A 17,500-nucleotide genomic window follows, 5' to 3' on the forward strand; every position below is an offset into this window, starting at 1 on the left:
ACTTAGTCAAACCACAGAGTGAAATATTGACACAGAGTTATTTGATCCCCAAATGGATTTAAAATTTGTACTCACTGAGTGGGATTTTTCACTAATAAAAATTTAATAAACTATAAAAGTAAAATATTAACATTAATTGTTGTTAATTTTCCTTTAGTGTTAAATTTTGCTAACACAAATCAGAGTTAATGTCCCTCAGGGTTAAATGGTAGTAACTCTATTCAGTGTTGAGCAGTGTTACATTTTTACTTCACACAGAGTTCATTTTACTCTGAACATTCAACACTGTCAAGAGTCATTTTATCACCAATTCTGTGTGGAACCAAATACACTCGAGTCCAGTGTTACATTTTACTTCACACAGAGTTCATTTTACTCTGAACATTCAACACTGTCAAGAGTCATTTTATCACCAATTCTGTGTGGAACCAAATACACTCGAGTCCAGTGTTACATTTTACTTCACACAGAGTTCATTTTACTCTGAACATTCAACACTGTCAAGAGTCATTTTATCACCAATTCTGTGTGGAACCAAATACACTCGAGTCCAGTGTTACATTTAACTCTTAAAGAGTGTGTGTACGCTTTTCTCCTTACCTAAACACTTTCCTTTTATTACATTTTTAGATAGATAGATAGATAATTATATTGATTATAAAAAACTCTTGTACAGTTTAAGTGTAATTTTAATGACATTTGAGATTATCTAAAAAAAAAAAATGAAAACTGATTTTTGTAATAATAAAATGCTACCATCTAGTGGTACAATAAGACATTGCAGTAGCATTGATGTGCAGCAGCACATTTTATTTAATTAAAATGAATTATATATATTAATGAACAAAAATATATTTTTTATTAATGTAATGTATTAAAATTTTAAAATACACTTATTAATGTTTAAATTTACTGTGGTCTTTGAATCTGTATAAATCAACTTGTCACCCGGGCGGGTATTTTTGCTATTTTTTCACACGGAGGGTTTTTACTTGTCGGACCTGCACATCACTGCAGATTTAATCAGTAAAAACAAATGTTTACTGTTTATTTTTTGATGGATTTATTTTTTAAATATCCGACTAAAGAAAGGACGTTGTGAAAAATCTTTTTCAATAAAGTTAAAATTTTGCCCTTTTTATATTTATATAAAAATGGATGAGTTCTGAGTGAATCATGAATAATTAGGCAAATAATAAAATGAATGAAATTGTTGTTTCTTTTATATATATATATATATATATTTTATATATCTTTTTATATATTCTATATCCCTTAAACTGTACAAGAGTCTGTTATAAAGCTCCAGATGTGAATCTAATCATGAAAAAAAATTCCAAACATTTTAAAATAAATTCACTCACTTGCTTGTACTTATTTGGGACAGAATCATCTCAGAGATTGAATTGACAATATGTTGCGAATCTCCAAATACTCCATAAAGCGTTAAAATCCCACATCCTCAGCAAGAGGTAGGTGTTGCTCATCCAGCAAAATGAATTCAAACACTTTTTCCATTATTAGTTTTTCTTTGTTGCTGTATGTATGTGTATATATATATATATATATATATATATATATATATATATATATATATATATATATATATATATATATACACACACCGTAGTTATTCTCAGGGTCCTTTATTTTGCCCGGTTCAAAGAGTCGGTTCAAAGAGTCGATTCAGTTTTCTGAAAGTGAAAGTGTTTCTCAGCCTCGATTCCATTTTGAGGAGAAAAACACAAAGATATTTAACATCAGCCAGAAGCGGTGAGATTCATGTCCAACAACAAGCAGTGGTGAAAAAAACTGGGTGAGTTTTTCCTAGAAACGACTTTCTATCGGAATAATGCGTTTGTGTTTTCTATGTAATGGAGTTTGTGGAAAGACCGCAGGGAAACTGCGACACAGCAGCCGGAATGGAGGCCAACAGTTTCAGCCCAAATTCCTCAGTTGGATTTGATGATGTTCTGAGTTTATTGAGGAGGATCTGACATGAGAACACGGGATTGTTTGGTTGTTCCAAACTGATCCTGGAGTTGTTGTCATGCTCAGGATGATTTCCTGCAAACAGGAGCAGATCATGGCTTTCTAAGCGGAGGTGATACAGGAAGTGTGGAGCAGATACATGTTCATGTTTCTAAGCGGAGGAGATACAGGAAGTGTGGAGCAGATACATGTTCATGAACACATGAGCTTTCCGAATTCATTGTGGAATGCGGGATCCACTGGATCCTTTATCATTGATCATGTGGGAATATTGGGGAATGAGGTAGTGGAGAAGTTGGTAAAAGAGGCACTAAAGGAAGCAGATGTGAACATTAGGGTGTGTATGAGAACAGCAGAGATAAAAGATGCAGAACATTTGGGACACAGAAACAAAAGGAAGACACCTACAGTATCTGCAATACAAAGAAATGTAGGGGTGGAAAGAACATGTGATCAAATCAGGGAAAAGATTATGAATCGACCACACAACACTAAACCCACATTTATACAAGATAGAAATAAGTGTTTTTTTTGTTAATGTTTAAGTTTTTTAATTCATATATATATATATATATATATATATATATATATATATATATATATATATATATATATATATAATCAGTGAGGAAAATATTTTCTGGGTTTAACTTCACCATATGAGTTTTCCATGTGCTTCAGTGAAGAACAAAGAGAACTGCTGGATTCTTTATGGAAATACATGGATGTGATTATGGTACAATAACAGTGCATCAAATCTATTTGTATTCCAGTATTAAGTAAGATGGAATAAAATATTGTACAGTAGTATAACTATATAAATAACTGATTAATTGATAATTGCAAATTGTTTATTATTAATAATAATAAGAAGAAGAAGAAGAATAAAATATTAAATAAAATGCTAATAGTATGTAATATCAATTACAATAGAATACAGACAAAAAAAAAGAAAAGTAAATAATTGTACAATAATAAATGAATATAATAATAAATTAAAGGCTTGCAGCAGCATTGGCGTATCGCAGCAATGGACCAAAGCAGCAATGAGTCGTCTGTGTTTTATATGTCTGTGGATTTCACTTCTAATGGGACTTTAATGGACTGCGTGTAAAAAAATATAGAAATACAGAAGACTTTAATCACTTTTTATACATAGAAATAAAATAATAGAATAGTGTTTATTGGTGTTGTGTTTATTGCACACCTCCTGTCAGTCTGTGTTCAGATGAGGAATAAAGATGTTAGATAAATATGTCAGAATCAGTAAGACATCATGAGAATCAGCTGGTTTTAGAAAGATTTTCCCCCAGTTTTAACTGCATGTTGTTTTTGTGTTTTCTAGGAATGCGATTGATTCCAGCAGAAGAGATCGACGTCTTCAGGACTCTGTGTGTACACGAGCAGTGAAAAATGGAGATCCCTGATCAGGGGACAGATCATGTGACCTCACCCTTAAAAGACTGGTAACCTGCCATGTTCTAGTGTTTTAATAATGAACTGTTCATATCTGTAAATCTGGAGACATTTCTGAGAGCTTCATTTCATATATAAACATCACCCTAAATACATTTATTACACAATTAAATACACGTCATTGTGCACAACTTACAAAACAACATGGATAATCCTTATAATATGTGTTATAAATGAGTCTTTAATCAGCACTGGAGATTCTCATTACTGACCTCAGTTCAGCTCCTTTTCAGCACAATCACAGAAAACCTTAATAATAAGTTCAATAAGTGCTGTTTAACTCCAATCCAGCAGGAGCAGTTACAGTGGGCTGGAACTGTTTTCTACATCAACTACATACTATAAATTATAATCTTATCCAAACTAAATCTGTGTTTTTATCACCAGTTTTAAACCCGTGCTCCACTTCCTGCTCTACACCACCACTGCATAGGGACTTTTTCAATGCACTGGATTTTGTATCCAGATTTTAGCAACAACGAAATTCTGTCTCATGGCCATTTTTATAATTTTCTACAGTAAACTACAGAGAGAGAAATCACACTCACCAGTGCCCAGCTGTGTCTCCATCAAGAGTTATCGGTCTATAGATCTTCCTTTGACATTTAGCACTGGAATCTCCTCACCTGGACACAGGTAACATCCCATAATTCTCCTAGTTAAAGTCACAGTTAATGGCTGCACTACACCGTCATTAGCAGCTGTTTAGATTTATATTATAGTTACTTGGTCTTTAGTGATTCTACAATACTTTCAGTAAATCCTTTAGATGAAAAAGTGTAAATATTTATTAAAGTCACAATCAATTACACGTAATCTCAAATCCTAAAATAAACATACTAAAATGTACAACAAAAAACTACAGCAAACATCTAAACACTACTACATAAAGGTGTAAGCAGTATTTTTGGGGATCAGGAACCCTGACTTAGTGATCAGAATCTTCTGTAGATCTTCAGATTTTAGCAACAATAAAATTCTGTCTTAAAGCCATTTCTATAATTTTCTACAGTGAACTACAGAGAGAGAAAACAGAATAGATTCAGAATGAAAATCAGCATTTTACTCAACCTAAACTCCCACTTCCCAAAACTATGTGAGTAGGTGGAAAGCTTCATCAGAAGATGATGTGAGACGAGAGATCAGAATTTCAGCTTTTATTTCCTGAAAGGTTCGGTGCAGTGTTTTAAGTGATGTAACACATCTAGATGTAAAGATCAGGAACTGAAAGCTGGAATTCTGATCTTCTGTTTCATTTTCCTCTTTTACTCTCAAATCCAAATGTCTTCAGTGTCGAGCAAAAACCCAAAGAACTGGACTTCCTGTCCCAATACTTGTGGAGGTTTGTGTAGGAAGAATAGAAAAGTAGGAAAAAGTGTGAAATGAAAACAGGAGCACATTTAATTCTCCAGGTGCACAATGTTGGAGTTGTATTCAGCTCTGTGTTCTCCATGTGTTCCTGCTCTCACTACAATTATTGTAGTACAATTTGTGTTCAGGTTTAGACTTCAGTATTAAAGTGAGGAACGTTGAGATCTTTAACACTTGTTGTTTTTGTTCCCAGTGTTCTACAGAAGGCAGGAGACAGAAGAGAGAAGATCATCATCACAGCTACAGGGTACGATCAAAACCAACACCATGAATGTTACACTGACACACTGCTATTCTAAAGCTCTCTGCTGTTAGTAACTACAGAGTGATTAGATGATAGAAAACCTCCAGTAGAATAAAGTAAATCCACAGTGAGAACATCATAAAGATCTATCTAGCAGGAAAAATGTGAACTTCTACTTTAATCATTGGAGCCCATGTCTCACCATGTCTTCCTTCTTCACCCTGTCACAGACACGACCCAGAATCCACTGCTGCAGATGAATTCCAGAAGAAGGTTAAGTTCAATTTGACGAAGAAGTTTCAGTGTTTGAATGGATTGATGCTAAAGCAGGAAAACCGAACACTCCTGAATGAGATCTACACAGAGCTCTACATCACAGAGGAGACAGTGGAGACGTCAATAAAGAACATGAGGTGAAACAGATCGAGGCAGCATCCAGGAGGAACCCAACTGAGGACACACCAATTAAATGCAGTGACATCTTTAAACCCCTACCTGAACAAGACAAAGCCATCAGGAGAGTTTTGACAAAGGGAGTAGCTGGAATTGGAAAAACAGTCTCTGTGCAGAAGTTTGTTCTGGACTGGGCTGAAGGGAAAACAAATCAGGACGTCCACCTCATATTCCCACTTCCTTTCAGAGAGATGAATTTGATGAAGGAGCAGAAACTGAGTCTGATGGAGCTCCTTCATGTGTTTTTTAAGGAGATGAAAGAAATGGACATTTCCAGGTTGGAGAAGGTTTTGTTCATTTTTGATGGTTTGGATGAGTGTCGTTTTCCTCTGGATTTCCAGAAGACAGTGAGAGTGTGTGATGTAACTGAATCAGCACCAGTGCATGTGCTGCTGATAAACCTGATCAAAGGAACCTGCTTCCTCTGCTCTCATCTGGATCACCTCCAGACCAGCAGCAGCTGATCAAATCCTCTGAGTGTGTCCATCGAGTCACAGAGGTACGAGGGTTCAATGACCCTCAGAAGGAGGAGTACTTCAGGAAGAGGATCAGTGATCAGAACCTGGCCAATAAGATCATCACACACCTGAAGTCATTAAAGCCTCTACATCATGTGCCACATCCCAGTGTTCTGCTGGATTTCAGCTGCTGTTCTAGAGAGAATGTTGGGTGAAGCAGAGAGTGGAGAGATCCCCAAGACTCTGACTCAAATGTACACACACTTCCTCATCATTCAGACCAACATCATAAGAGAGAAGTACCTACAGAAGCAGGAGAGCGATGAAGAAATGCTTCTCAAACTGGAAACTGGCTTTCCAGCAGCTGGAGAAACAAAACCTGATCTTCTATGAGGAAGACCTGAGAGAGTGTGACATTGATGTGACAGAAGCAGCAGTGTATTCAGGTGTGTGTACGCAGATCTTCAGAGAGGAGTTTGGGCTTCACCAGAGTAAAGTGTACTGCTTTGTTCATCTGAGCATTCAGGAACATCTCGCAGCTCTGTATGTGCACCTGACCTTCATGAAGGAACAGAGAAATGTTCTTAAACAGAATCAGAATCATCTCTATTTAGATGTTGTTTATATAAGTGATTGTAGTGATGTTGATATTAGTGATTATAGTGGCTATATTAAGAACTTTGAGACACTTTCAGATGTTCAGAGGAGTGCTGTAGATCAGACTTTATACAGTCAGACTGGACATCTGGATCTTTTCCTCCGCTTTCTTCTGGGTCTCTCACTCGAGTCCAATCAGAAACTTCTACATTCCTTAGTAACACAGACAGGAAGTAGCTCCATGAACAAAGAGGAAACAGTTCAGTACATCAAGAAGAAGATCAGTGAAGATCTTCCTGCAGAGAAATCCATCAATCTGTTCCACTGTCTGAATGAACTGGGTGATGATTCTCTGGTGGAGGAAATCCAGCAGTATCTGAAATCTGGAGCACAAAGTAAACTTTCTCCTTCACAGTGGTCTGCTCTGGTGTTTGTGTTACTGACATCAGCACAGGATCTGGAGGAATTTGACCTGAATAAATACTTCACTCCAGATAAGATCAGTGATGAGATTCTTGTGAGAGTGATGCCTGTGATTGCAGCATCCAGAAAAGCAATGTAAGTGAAGCTGAATGAAATTGTTCTACTGTTACAGTGTTGAGAACAAATCAAAGGTCTGAGCTGTTCAGATGAATCGAACTCTGCAGGACTCTTTAGACTTTTTCCTTTCTCCTCTTAGAAACCTTTTAGATCAGACTCTCTTACTTTCCCATTTGGATTCCCGGATCTCATCCTCCATGTTTATACAACATGTGTGTGATGATGTTCCTCAGCTGAAACTCTCGCCAAGCCAAATCTGAACATCTCCAACTCTCAATTCTTATTATTCCACCATTTAATCATTGTGTTCAACTGATGTGTGTGATGTTGAAAGTGAGACGCTGCAGTGAAGTTTTGAGAACTTGTTTGATCTTCTGCATTTCTGTTCATTATATTTTATTTCCTTCAGTATCAGATGCAGTGAAATTACAGGGAGAAGTGGAGAAGCTCTGACCTCAGTGCTCAACTCAGAAACCTCCAGTCTGCATCTGACTGTCAATACACTGAATCTGTCTGATAATAAATTAGAAGACTCAGGAGTGAAGCGTCTCTCTGCTCTACTGGAGAATCCTGAGTGTAAAGTGAAAGATCTGAGGTAAGATCATCTCTCTGAGAGACACAAGAACTCACTAAAAGCTGCAGTGAATTGTTGTATACAGTGTTGTTTTTCAGGTGAAATTTGCTGTAGCAGTACAACATCCAGAACAAATCTATCAGTAATGAAACTTCTCACTTCCACTAATCATTAATGCACTGAGAATTAGATCCATGTGTGAATAAAACTCCAGTTAAACAGAGAGAAAGAACCTGATTCATGACTTTGAACAGAAAGCAGCAATACCTTTACACCTCTTGTACACATAATGACAGGAATCTCAATCACAGCAATAATCATTGGTCAGGTTTAATATGATCTTGTGATTGGACAAGAGAAGGGAGACGGTCCACCATAACACACACATCATCTTCAAATCATCATCATTGCTTTTTCAACCTGTTTCTAGACGTCTTACCATATTATTCTTCATTATCAGAGATTCCCCTCTGCTCCGTTTGCAGAATGATGAAGTGTGTGTCAGCTTGCATTGCTCTGGACTTCCCAGTTCCATTCTCTGTTTCTCAGAGCGACGTGTGTTTGTGCTGCTGCTCTCCTTCATCTCATCTTCTTTTACAACTTCTTTATTGAACTGCAAATGTTTAAGCTCTTCTAAGAGTAAAAAATCCCACATTTACTTCTGTTTTTTCCTCCACATTCATTTGGTCATTAGTGCTGCTCTACTTCTAATCCCCTGCTGTGAAAATGAGCTGAAATACACCTTACACTGCCACCTACTGGTCATTTACTGCAGTTTTCTTGTGTCAGCAGTCTGAGATGAATCAAAGTGCAGTACAAATATTTATCTCTATTAAATCATCTTTAAATTCATTTATTTTCATTGATAAATTATATATTTTTGATTTACTTTGTAAGTCCTGGAGAAATCTGCTGCAACTTATTTTACACAAATGAAATCTGTCCATTTTGTAGTCGTGGAACTCACACTACATGACTGTCTAGACGAGGACTTCCATCAGTGTCTGTGACTGGTTCTCACACCAACACTGCAGGAACGAGGGAGAACACACAGGATGTGTAATGTGTAGAAACTGAGAGAGTGAAGTGTGTGTCATTGTGTATCTGCAGGTTGTGGGATTGTGGAGTATCAGATGAAGGCTGTGCTGCTCTCGCTTCAGCTCTGAGATCAAACCCCTCACACCTGAGAGAACTGAATCTGTCTGAGAATAAAGTAGGAGACTCAGGAGTGAAGTTTCTCTCTGCTGTACTGGAGAATCCTCACTGTAAACTGGAGATACTGTGGTAAGATCATCTCTCTGAGAGTCACATGACCTGCTCCTCAGTAACACACATTCTCTAATAGTGAGACTGAAGCAGAGCTTTTAGGTTCAGCATCAATGTTCTGAGAAGGAACTTTATAGTTTTATTTTTACTTTTGTTTATTAGTTTAAATTAGTGTTGATTAACCACACACACACACACACACACACACACACACACACAGACACACACACACACACTCTCTCTCTCTTTCATACACACACACACACTCTCTCTCTCTCTTTCATACACACACACACACACACACACACACACACACACACTCACATACTCTCTCTCTGTTTCATACACACACACACACACACACACTCTCTCTCTCTTTCACACACATACACACACACACACTCTCTCTCTTTCACACACATACACACACACACACACACACACACACACACACACACTCTCTCTCTCTCTTCACACACACACACACACACACACACACTCTCTCTCTCTCTCTTTTTCTCCTGCTCGTCTTCTGCTGAGTGAGTGTGAGGAGTGTGTGGTGTCTGCTGAGTGAGTGTGAGGAGTGTGTGGTGTCTGCTGAGTGAGTGTGAGGAGTGTGTGGGTGTCTGCTGAGTGAGTGTGAGGAGTGTGGTGTCTGCTGAGTGAGTGTGAGGAGTGTGGTGTCTGCTGAGTGAGTGTGAGCAGTGTGTGGTGTCTGCTGAGTGAGTGTGAGGAGTGTGGTGTCTGCTGAGTGAGTGTGAGGAGTGTGTGGGTGTCTGCTGAGTGAGTGTGAGGAGTGTGTGGGTGTGAGTTCTTTGGTGAGACTGAGTTTCTTTTCCTTTTTTTCAGGCTACTTTTGCTTCTGTGCGTCAGAGTTGAACTTGGTTTTGTGTGAGATGTTCAGGAAGTGCAGTGTTCCAGCATGTGCTGGTTGACAATGGCGTCTTCAGAGCGCGTGAGCTATGAGCGTCTTTCTCACCTGCATGGTATCAAGATTGTTACGGTGATGAATAGCTCAGTTGAAGACTGCAGTTTAGCGCTCGGACAGATTGTTGGACATGACAGTATAATGTCAGCACCTGGAATGAACAGCGCTGTGGTGATGTTTTTAGAGAACATTGAGAAAGTAAACAGGGTGAAAATGTAGTTGTTATTCAGGAGACGTTTACTCCAGTAATCCCCTCAGTCCAACCGGCAAAAAAGATCATTCTGTCCAATGTTCCCCCGTTTATGAAAGATGAATTGATAACGGAATTGTGTAGATATGGAAAAATTGTTTCACAAATGAGGAAAGTTCTGCTCGGCTGTAAATCCCCTTTACTTAAACATGTAGTCTCTTTAGACCACAAGTCTTTATGGAGCTTAAAAGTGAAGTAGAGGATCTAAGTGTGGCTTTAAATTCAGAATCGATGGCTTTGACTGTGTTGTGTGTGTAAGTTCTGAGACTATGAGATGTTTTAAGTGTGGAGAGGAGGAGCACATTAGAAGTTCCTGTCGTGTACAGACCACGGATAACAGCGCTCACGTAGCGGCTGATGAAGAGGCTGGAGATACTGTTCTCACTGGTTCTGCTGAATGGGATCAGGCTGGAGATACTGTTCTCACTGGTTCTGCTGAATGTGATCAGGCTGGAGATACTGTTCTCACTGGTTCTGCTGAATGGGATCAGGCTGGAGATACTGTTCTCACTGGTTCTGCTGAATGTGATCAGGCTGGAGATACTGTTCTCACTGGTTCTGCTGAATGGGATCAGGCTGGAGATACTGTTCTCACTGGTTCTGCTGAATGGATCAGGCTGAGATACTGTTCCCACTGGTTCTGCTGAATGGGATCAGGCTGGAGACACTGTTCTCACTGGTTCTGCTTAATGGGATCAGGCTGGAGATACTGTTCTCACTGGTTCTGCTGAATGGGATCAGGCTGAAGGTGGGTCTATTGCGCCAGAGGCAGGGAGGAGTGATGCCGGGGGGAGAACTCGAGGTGACAGAGGGGGAAACAGTAATAGATACTGTTAAAGCAGCTAAACAGGTGAGTGAAGAAGAAATGAATCCAGATTATGTGAGTGATGACGCACTGTTTAAAACCTCCTGTTAAGAGAAAAAGGAATAAAGTAAAGATGAGGAATGAAAAGTTAAAACACTGGTCTGAAACACAAACTAATGAATGTGAGAATGTTGAAAGTCCTGTTGAAGATTGTGACAGTGAAACTCTGGACAATAAGAGCAGAAGGCAGACATGTAGTGACTATTCTTTTGATAAAGTCAAATCTTTTTTACAAAGATCAAAAAAGATGAAGAATGTGCAGGTTACAGATTCTTTTCCTGATCACAAAATGTGTGTTGATTCTGTTGGGATGTTGATGAGAAGTGAGGGTGAAGAAAAGTTCACCGTTCAGGAAATATATAGATGAAGGAAAATTCCTGCTAAATGAAGATCAGAACTTCAGGCAGAGGATGGGGTTTGAAACAATGTAGTTTTCTCTGCCTTCACATGCTGAAATTTGTCTTGTGTGTGATCCTTCTCTCATTCTTCTTTATGAGTGTGCTGAGAAAAGGCTCTTAATATAAATGCTGCACGAGATGTTTATAAAAGGGCATTGCTATCTGAATTATGAAGACAGAAGAGAATTGATGTGATGTTTATTCAGGAGACACACAGTGATGTTTTAAATGAAATGAATTGGAGAAGAATGGGAAGGGGTGGTGGTGTGCTCTCACATCAGCTCTTCTAGAGGAGGAGTAGCTGTGCTTTCTGCTGCACATTTCACTCCTGTCTCTTCTGAGGTGAAGCAAGAAATTGCTGGTAGACTGATTTTTGTACGTGCACAGTTTGAAAAATGTAATGTGGGGATTATTAATGTATTTGCTCCTAATAATGCTGATGAGAGGGTTTGTTTTCTTCATGATCTTAATGGAATTTTGCGGAGTTGTAATTCAGATGAATGTGTTTTTAGGTGATGATTTTAATTGTACTGAGAATTGTGTATTAGATCGGAATCACGCTGAGCCCCGTGTATCTTCCAGCCTTGCCATGCGCACTTTGATGGAAACCCATAAACTGCGAGACATATGGAGATGTTTAAACAACAATGATAAACAATGTACATGGTTGCACACTCAAGAGAATGTTATTTTTTTGGCTAGATTAGATCAACTCTACTGTTTTAAACATCATTTTAATATTGTGTAGAGCTGTGTAATTAGTCCTTCTGGGGTTTTTAATCATGAGATTGTTATTTGTAAGGTGTTTATATCAAATGTAAGGAGTTCCTCAAAGAGTTCCTATTGGCATTTTAATGTCTCTTTGTTGTGTGATGCAAAGTTTAATGTGGTTGTTTGAATTAAAAAAAAGAAATTGAAATAAAAGAAAGTGTTTTATAAATGTAAAACAATGGTGGGATGTTGAAAAAGTTGAAATTAAGTTATGTCAACAGTATACTTTCAATGTCTCTAAAAATATTACACAAAAAAAATAAAGAACTTGAAGAGAAAATTGTAGAGGTGCAAACAATTTTGGAGTCACTGGAGAACAAAATAACACTATTTTGTTCTCCAGTGACTCCAAAATTGTTTGATGTTCAAGTCTAAAAGGATGGTACTTGCAGACCTGTTAGGCGTGAAGGCAAAAGGTGCATTTGTCAGGTCACGCTACCAAAACTGAACACAAATGGATGCCCCATCCAAATTCTTTTTTTTATTTGGAAAGAAAGAATGGCCAGAGTAGATACATTCAGTCATTGTACACAGAGAATGGGCAGGAGCTTACAGTGCTGTCTGAAATAAGACAAAGGGCTGGAAGGTTCTAGAAGGATCTGTATGGGAGTGAATATAAAGATGATGAGGAAATGTCTGCCAGTTTATATCAAGGTTTACCGAAGCTTCCAAAAAGTCAAAGGAGGCACTAGAGAAGCCTTTGTGTGCACAAGAGCTATGGAAGGCATTGGAGATTATGAAGAGTAGAAAAGCTCCAGTACTTGATGCCTTTTGGGAGGATCTCTTGGATGTTCTCATTGAGAGCATAGCTGAGCTGTGATTACTCTACTACCCGAAAAAGGTGACCTTCAAGAAATTAAGAACTGGAGACCAGTGAGCCTGTTGTGCTCCGATCTGAAAATATTTTCTAAAACTCTGGCAAATAATTTAAGGGAAGTGATGGGGGACATCATACATCCTGACCAGATGTATTGTGTGGCGTGAGGGTGGAGCTAGGGGGGAGAGCTGAACGGCTCGTCACACCCAAGCTCAAATTTATATACTTAACCAATTCGACTACGCCACCTGGGAGGGTTATACCCAAGAAATAGAAGTAAACCCCAAAGTTTATTAGGTCACACAAGTTCGATTCCCTTATCAATAAGTGTAGGCAGGAAACGTGGGCATCATTCAAAAATACAAAGTTTATTGAAAACTTGGATTTAAAATAGAACAAAAAGAAAATATTCTCACTGGTAAAAACGGTCCGGTGACAATTATAAATAACAAAAACGTAATAGTAAACAACCAATTTACACAACTTCCAAATAAACAAAACAAAATAGAATCATTAAATACAGGGCTGGGGTTACGCACCGGAGTGATCAGCACTAATTATCAAAAAGCACACTTCCACACTTCCACACACACACACACCTCACCGTGAACTCAGAGCACCCACTCATACACGTCAAAAAATGTCGCACGGCAAACGTCGAAATAGCACCATCAAAGACCCTTCACCCATGGGACCCCAGCTCCTGAAAGAAACCAAAAGCAAAATAAATGACAAAAATGAATAAAAAAAACAAATTAAGATCACAATTCCACCATAATAAGATGGACGGTCACAAGCACAATATGATTCACCATATATACCTCTTAAAGAAAAACAATGAAAACTTTATTAAAAGTTTGAGGGAAGCAAGACTCAAAAGGAGCGCCACGTGCCTTAAGCCAGCCCGATACTTGCACGTTGCTCGCACCCTAAAGTAGGCCAGAAAATACCAGTTAAAACAATTACAAAAGCCAATCCTAAATAGCTATAAGCCGAGGTTGTTCACTCGGCGCGCAGCAAGGGAAAAGTCGAATCGCAGCAATAATCACCCAGGACGGAAAAGGAGGATCCTATAATACAAACGATGATACAAGATATAAATGATACAAGTAATTGCACAACTACATGCTGTAATTCCCCCTAACAAACCGAAACAACTTACCAAACGCGGATAGATAAGTTCCTGAGAATTAATTTACCGCTCAGGATACGCAGCCTTCAAATACCCTGCTGTTAAACTGAAGTTCAAGGACTACACATTACTCACGCCCCCCAACCCGCATTAAAGCTAAACATTACTAAACAACTTCCTCATACCTGCAACGAGGGCAGTAAACAGATCCAAAACAGCATCCAACAGGGACACACACTGAAAAGACAGGCTAAGGATACACAAACAAGCAATTAATGCAACGAGCAAAGAAAAACTAATTAGCCAACGCTACATACTAACAGCACATACCTGAAATCACTATAGCAACCACAAAAGGGAGGATAGCCAGTGAGAATGCCAGGCTCAAACCAACCCGCTCTAAATAGTGCCTGCTCGCTACTGATTGGTGGTCGAGAATGTCAATCACCACTTGTACCTCATTCATTCGGTCACACCTGGTAGGCCTATTTCTAAAAACATTTTTCTTGTTGGAGATGTAATAGAGGTTGCTGGCCTATTGGGCATTAATTTAGGGCTCATCTCCATTGATCAGGAAATAGCTTTTGATAGGGTTGAGCACCAATATCTTTGGAACACCTTTGATGTTCTTGCTTTTGTCCCAGGTTTATTTGGAGGAAAAAGTGTTATATAAAGACATTGATAGTATGCTAAAATCAATGGTGGTTTGTCTGCCCCTTTTAGTGTTAACAGGGGCATCAGACAAGGTTGTGACTCTCTGGAACACTTTACTCCTTAGCAATTGAACCATTATTAAACAAATGATGGTCTAATATAGAAGGCCTACTGTTACCTCATGTTAATCTGCAACATCAGATATCAGCTGATGCTGATGATGGAATGATAAAGGTCAATGGGCAGAATTATATAAATACTCGAGTAAAAATCATTCAAGAGTTTGGAAATGTATCTGCTGCTAAAATAAATTGGAGTAAGAGTGATGCCTTAATTGTTGGAAAATGGGAGAAGGGGCCACCGTTATTACCTGGTGGGTTAACTTGGAAAAAAGGAGGTCTTAAATATGTAGGAGTGTTTATTGGAGATGCTGTCACACAAGAAAAGAACTGGTTTGGGTTGGTTAAAAAAAAGAGGGCAGGTTAAAAAAATGAAAGTGGATTCATACACAAATTTCCTTTAGAGGACGTGTTTCAATAATGAACAATTTGGCTGCTTTAACATTTTGGCACAGATTGATATGTGTAGTCCCTTCTTACAGGTCTGCTTTCCAGATTACAAGAACGCTGGTGGACTTTTTTTGGGATTGGCTTCACTGGGTCCCTTAAAGTGTACTTTTCTTGCCTGTGGAAGAAGGAGGTAACGGTCTGGTGCATCTGTTTAGTAGACCTGCAACTTTTTGCTTGCAGTTTATCCAGAGACTGTTAACTGGGCCTGAAGATCTAGTTTGGAGGAAAGTGGCTCAGAACATATTACAGAGGATGGATGGACTTGGACTTGGACAGTACTCTGGTATTTACGGATCACAAACAATCGAATTTCAAAGGACTTCCTTCTTTTTATTATGGACTATTTAAAATGTGGGGATTTTCAGATTCATCAGGGTTTGTAAAACAGAGTCATTGTTTTGGTTGCTTGAGTAGCCTTTGGTTAAAGGATCTCGCTTTGACTTATCAAGTGTGTTTGCCAGGTCTTTCCTTAAGACTTTGTGGCTCTGGTATGGTAAGGTTAAGGAACGTAATTGATGTGGCTGAGCCTTATTTAAGTGATGGTCTTGCACTGGTCGCCATTTTAGGTCAGAGGTCTTCACGCCAAACTGAATTTATTTTAAAACTGTGAAAAAAAAGATCAACAGAGGAAGAATTAATTATGTTACAAAACTTTGCTGATGGAAGTCTGATTCCAGATAAAAAATATCCCTTTCCCAAAATCACCATTTCTCCTGATTTAAGAGGTATGTGTAGCACACTACTGGATATAGAAGGTCTAAAAGATATGGATCTGAGTTTAGCTGAAGGAATAGAGCTTTCAGGATTTCAGGAAAACTTCTCTCCTACTGCTTTTATTTTAGGATTGAGATTTTTTCAAAAGCAAAGAATAAAATGGCAGTTGATTAATTTTATTGTTGGACAAGAAAAAATTGCAATATACAGTTGTGTTCAAAATTATTCAACCCCCACTGAAATTGATTGTTCTGGTCGGTTTGACATTGATTATGATCATTCAGTCATCCTGCTTACAATTAAATCAAAGAGGCACGTGTGGGTCAGACAAATATAACATAACATTTATAATGAAATAACCACAAATGTCTTTTCTGAGCTCACATTATTATCAGTTTTATTCAACCCCCAAGTGACATTTAATCTTAGTACTTAGTACAACATCCTTTTACAGTTATAACAGCTTTTAAACGTGAAGCATAGCTTGACACAAGTGTCTTGCAGCGATCTACGGGTATCTTCGCCCATTCATCATGGGCAAAAGCCTCCAGTTCAGTCACATTCTTAGGCTTGCGCACTGCAACTGCTTTCTTTAAGTCCCACCAGAGGTTTTCAATCGGATTTAAGTCTGGTGACTGCGATGGCCACTTCAAAATGTTCCAGCCTTTAATCTGCAACCATGCTCTAGTGGACTTGGAGGTATGCTTGGGATCATTGTCCTGTTGAAAGGTCCAACGTCTTCCAAGCCACAGGTTTGTGACGGACTGCATCACATTGTCATCCAATATCTCCTGGTACTGAAGAGAATTCATGGTACCTTGCACACGCTGAAGCTTCCCAGTACCTGCAGAAGCAAAACAGCCCCAAAGCATGATTGACCCCCCGCCATGCTTCACAGTAGGCAAGGTGTTCTTTTCTTCATAGGCCTTGTTCTTCCTCCTCCAAACATAGCGTTGATCCATGGGCCCAAACAGTTCTAATTTTGTTTCATCAGTGTACCTTGTATTTGCGAATGATGCCTCCTATGGTGTCTCTTGGTATGTTTAACATCTTTGCAATCTTCTTATAGCCATTGCCCTTCCTGTGAAGAGTAATCACCTGTTCTCTTGTCTTCCTGGACCATTCTCTTGACCTCACCATGTTCGTAACCACACCAGTAAATGTCTAGAAGGAGCTGAGTATCACAGTCATTTTAAAGCTGCCTAATTGGTTCTTATTAGGCTTTATTGCTGCTCCCTGATATCCACAGGTGTTTTCAATACCTGATTGAAAACACTTCATTGAACCTCTGTTCTTCAGAGTGGTAGTCTTTAAGGGGTTGAATAATTATGTCAATGAAGAATTCACAAAAGAAACATTTACTACTGTATTACAAAACTAATTGATGTCATTTTAGTTGCATATGGTTCTTTAAGAAGTCCTTGTAGGATT

At 38.6% G+C, this 17,500-nt stretch overlaps 1 protein-coding gene across 1 annotated transcript in view; it reads left to right on the forward strand.

Moving 5' to 3' along the window:
- The window catches only part of LOC124376818 (piggyBac transposable element-derived protein 3-like), a 348,640-nt gene that overhangs the window by 135,424 nt on the left and 195,716 nt on the right, over window positions 1-17,500 (forward strand). The gene's annotated exons all lie outside the window — the stretch shown is intronic.

This window comes from Silurus meridionalis, chromosome 23, assembly GCF_014805685.1.
Source record: "Silurus meridionalis isolate SWU-2019-XX chromosome 23, ASM1480568v1, whole genome shotgun sequence".
NCBI lineage: Eukaryota > Metazoa > Chordata > Actinopteri > Siluriformes > Siluridae > Silurus > Silurus meridionalis.